Genomic DNA, 4,670 nt, shown 5'->3' on the forward strand with positions numbered 1-4,670 from the left:
GGAGGTCAGTGCTTCACCAGCCAGCACCGAGTGTTCGGCAGAGCCAGAGCTGTCAGGAACAGGAATAGGTGCAGGAATTGTGTCAGGGAGGGTGAAAGCACGTTTTAGGTGCTCACTGGGGTGGGAGGCGGGATGGATGGGCTGGGGCTGATGGGCTGCGGCCCAGAGCTGTGTTTCCCCAGCACTGTGGCACATCTGCATCCGGTGGAGCCCGCTGGGGAGGAAGAGGAGGGGACAAGGAATCTTCCAACAACGGCAGTGCCGGGCAGGGGCAGCTCTGAGTGGTCCTGAGTGCCTGCAAAAATCAGTTTTCTCCCACCTCTTGCCCCCCTCCCCGGGAAGCCACTTGCTGTGGTTCAAAGTTTCCTACCAGGATTATTATTCTTTCTGGTCTGGCATCTGTTAAGGTGACAGCAACCAGGGAAAGGGAAGGTATTGGAACAAATTTCTCATAAAAAGTAGCTAAGTTGATGAAACCATTACAGTGCCTGCATCCTGCACTCAATCATGGTGACATGCTGGGGGGGAGCTGCCCGTGGTGCTGTACGTCAAACTCTCCTGCCAGCTCTCCTGCCTTCCCACAGCTCTGCCCCCAGCGTGCACCCACCTCCCAGCCCGTCCCTCTGCCTGTCCCACAGCCTGGGCTTCCCCGCAGCTGCCCAGTCCTCCTCACTGGTGCCATTGCTGGTGTTCAGTGAGGGCCCCGTGGCAAAGTGAGAGCGTCGAGGCGATGTCTGACAGCTGGCAGCACCTGCCCTGGGTCTTGTCAAATTAATCCAAATCCCTGCACCCATTTATCAGGATCGGCAGAGGAGAACCAGGCCGGCAGCAGCCCTGCACTGGGTCATCCCACAGGAGCAGGTGTCCCAGATTCCAGCCCCAGGGCATGGAGCGAGTGAGGCTGGGGGACATGGAGCCACCAGGGAAGACAAGATGGAGCTGAGTGCTGGATTTCCAGCATGTTACCTGCTTTTATTAAAAATCAATGACGCACTTGAGCAGTTCCACTTTGCCTCCCTGACAGCGGGGCCTCAGCATCAGCTGGGATGCAGGATCCAGCACCGCTCACGAGTCTTGTTATCACCCTCTGCTCTCTGCTGCTTTTCCCCCCCACCCCAGCTCATCTCCAGCCCATCAGCACTGAGATTTACAGCCAGGCTCTGCCGATTGCTTGTCTCACCCTTCTCCTGGTTTTATTCCTATGATCTATCATGCCCCACTCCTGCTGTGCAGCCACCCCGACACTCCGTCAGGCAAAGTCCTGCCTCGCTGTCCCCCACTGCTGCAGAAGGAAGCACGTGTGATAGTGTGACAGTGACCGGGCAGGGTCTCCTTCCCCAGTGCCTGCTCTGCCCTCACCCTTCTCCAGTGCCCTGAGGCTGCTGGTGGCTGGGTGCTGCTCCAGACAAGAGGAGGGGTTGTGGCTGCTCCACGCACCCTCGGCCCATGCTGCTGGAACGTGCTGCATCCCTCCTCTGTACCCCCCCGCCCCAAAACAAACCGCATCCCCAGAGTATCCACAGAGGCAGGGGAGGCTGTTTACCACCAAGGTCATAGGTATCACCAGCCAGGACAGATCTTCTGTGTACAGTGTTGATTCTTAGACATGGCATCTGGCTCACCAAATATGGTGAGAATCAGTTTGTCAGCCCTGGCCTGGGTCCTGAGGGCCTGCTCATGTCCAGCCAGGCTCCCTTGGGACTTCAGGTTCTGCAAGTGCCTTTTCCTGCAGAAGTGCTGCTCTGGAGCTCCATGAGGAGCCACAAGGTCTCCAAAAATGACAGCTTAGCTCTAGACCAGGTCTCAAAAATGTTTTTAATCCCTTTTCCACACCCAGATCCTGCTTCACACTAGGCTTGCTGTGGTCAGCCATGTTAAGTGCTTGCTCCAATCCTGGGTATGGAGCTGGTGGAGGAGGCACTGGGATGTGAAAGGAAAACCCTTTTTCCTGGAGGCGTTGAGCTATTCCTTGCTCTGACCTAGATGTCAGTTAATGCTCCAGCAAGTCCCAGGACCTGCATACAGAGTTGCCCAGGGGAAGATGATATTTCAGGAACACAGAAGCTTCTCAGCAGTGGTAAAGTGCATGAGTGTTCCCTGGCAGGAGCCTTGCCGAGCCTCCGTATGGCGGGGGCCGGCCGTGCCAGCCGTGGAGCGGGGCCCCCTCCCCGCGGGGCTGCAAGCGCAGTGCCCGGGCAGCAGGAGGGCTGGCAGTGCTTGGGCAGGGGATGGCAGAGCCCTTGGTGCCCCAGCAGGTGATGGCAGAGCCAGGCAGAGACCATGGTGCCCTGGCAGGCGATGGCAGAGCCTGCACTGAGCACAGGGATCTCCCTTCACCTTCAGTAATGGTTTTAAACTAAAAGAGGGGAGATTGAGACTAAATATTAGGAAGAAATTCTGTGCTGTGAGGGTGGTGAGACACTGGCCCGGGTTGCCCAGAGAAGCTCTAGCTGCCCCATCCCTGGAAGTTTTCAAGGCCAGATTGGATGGGGCTTGGAGCAACCTGGTGTACTGAGAGGTGTCCCTATCTATGGCAGGGGGTTCAGATTAGGTGATCTTTAAGGTCCCTCCAACCCAAACCAGTCTGGCATTCTGTGACTCCCCACAGCTCAGACTCTGCCAGCCACACCAACCTGTGAGGATTGTCCCAAGCACATCCCTTCCTGGGGATATGCTCAGGAGCCCTCAGCTGCCCAGGACATCACCTGCTGCCCTGTGACCTGCTGGCTGTGGAGGGTCTTGTGATGGTGAGAGAGCTCCAGGCAGCACAGGCAGGGAAAGCTACCAGCTGCCTGCAGTTGGGCTCTCCTCTGGAGCGGGGCCCCCTCCCCGCGGGGCTGCAAGCGCAGTGCCCGGGCAGCAGGAGGGCTGGCAGTGCTTGGGCAGGGGATGGCAGAGCCCTTGGTGCCCCAGCAGGTGATGGCAGAGCCAGGCAGAGACCATGGTGCCCTGGCAGGCGATGGCAGAGCCTGCACTGAGCACAGGGATCTCCCTTCACCTTCAGTAATGGTTTTAAACTAAAAGAGGGGAGATTGAGACTAAATATTAGGAAGAAATTCTGTGCTGTGAGGGTGGTGAGACACTGGCCCGGGTTGCCCAGAGAAGCTCTAGCTGCCCCATCCCTGGAAGTTTTCAAGGCCAGATTGGATGGGGCTTGGAGCAACCTGGTGTACTGAGAGGTGTCCCTATCTATGGCAGGGGGTTCAGATTAGGTGATCTTTAAGGTCCCTCCAACCCAAACCAGTCTGGCATTCTGTGACTCCCCACAGCTCAGACTCTGCCAGCCACACCAACCTGTGAGGATTGTCCCAAGCACATCCCTTCCTGGGGATATGCTCAGGAGCCCTCAGCTGCCCAGGACATCACCTGCTGCCCTGTGACCTGCTGGCTGTGGAGGGTCTTGTGATGGTGAGAGAGCTCCAGGCAGCACAGGCAGGGAAAGCTACCAGCTGCCTGCAGTTGGGCTCTCCTCCCTGCCTGCAGAAGGTTTCTCCTTCCTCAGGCACATCTGCAGGTGGTTGGAGCAACAAGGGTGGGGTGGGAACAAGGCTGCAGCCCTATAAGAGCCCCCGAAGGTGAGGTGGGGGGTTTGTTTGTGGGGGGCTGCTCTGCAGCTCTGTTCTCAGCCTGTGACTGCAGCAACGTGGAGAGGAGACAGCAAAGGTCAGTGGGGCGAGTGGTGTGCTTGGTTTAGTTTATCAATGATTTTTTAAAATTTTGTCTTTCCTGCCTTGTGCCTCGGTTTACCGGGCTGTTTAATGGAGTTAGGGTTTAATGGTCCTCTGCAGACTGTGTGGTGTAGTAGGTATTTGTTGTTGGATGTTGTGGTAAGGGGTGACGGCCTGTCCCTTGCCTTGGGGCTCCTCCATCAGCCTGCAGCACTTGTTGGGCACCAGACCTCCTTATCTGGAGGTTGTCTCCTCCTTGTCTGTGTGGTTGTGCCCACTCTGTGCCTGGGTGCATTCCCAGGGTTCTGCTGGGGGCTTGTCCTGCCCAGCCCCCCCTGCCAGTTGCTGTCGGAGCCTTTGGGGCAGGCACTGTCCAGTACAGCTGATGCTACCAGAGAGCTGCTGCTTTTGTTGTCTGTTCCCCCGCACCTGAGTTCCCCTGTGGATGATTTAGAGCTGAAAGCCTGTGCTCTGGCACCGGGAGAGGTTTCCCGAGATAAAATAATCTCTGCCAGCAGCTGAAGTGACAGAAGCCCCATTAACAGCAGCATATGCCTGAAAACACACCCGTAGTGCGAGGGAGGAAGATGCGGGGTGGGGGGAGCAGCAGCCCACAGGAAGGGGGGGTGCGATCGCTGGTAATTGCTCTGCTGCCATTGGGACGTTCCTTGCTAATTTACAGCATTAGTGGAATGGGGATGCGAGTCTTCCTCCTGAGCCCGGGCAGGGCTGTCCCCCGGTGCAGGCAGCCGTAATTATCCACGTTTAACTGAGGGCTTGTAAAATCTATTTGTCTAGCAGAATGTGAGTGTAATTGCTGTGAATTAAATAAGGATGCAGTTGTGGCTGGAGCAGGACCTCGCCTGACGGAGAGCACGGGAAGTTGTTTCCCTGTGCTGGCGGGAGGGGCGGCTGCTGCCGGCCTGGAGCCGGGAGGATTTGGGGGGGTTCTCTGCCTCACCGTGTCCCCTGCCCAGCCCTTCCCTCCTCTGTCCTGGCTGG

Source organism: Chaetura pelagica, unplaced genomic scaffold (assembly GCF_000747805.2).
Source record: "Chaetura pelagica isolate M959 unplaced genomic scaffold, ChaPel_1.0 scaffold962, whole genome shotgun sequence".
Taxonomy (NCBI): Eukaryota; Metazoa; Chordata; class Aves; order Apodiformes; family Apodidae; genus Chaetura; species Chaetura pelagica.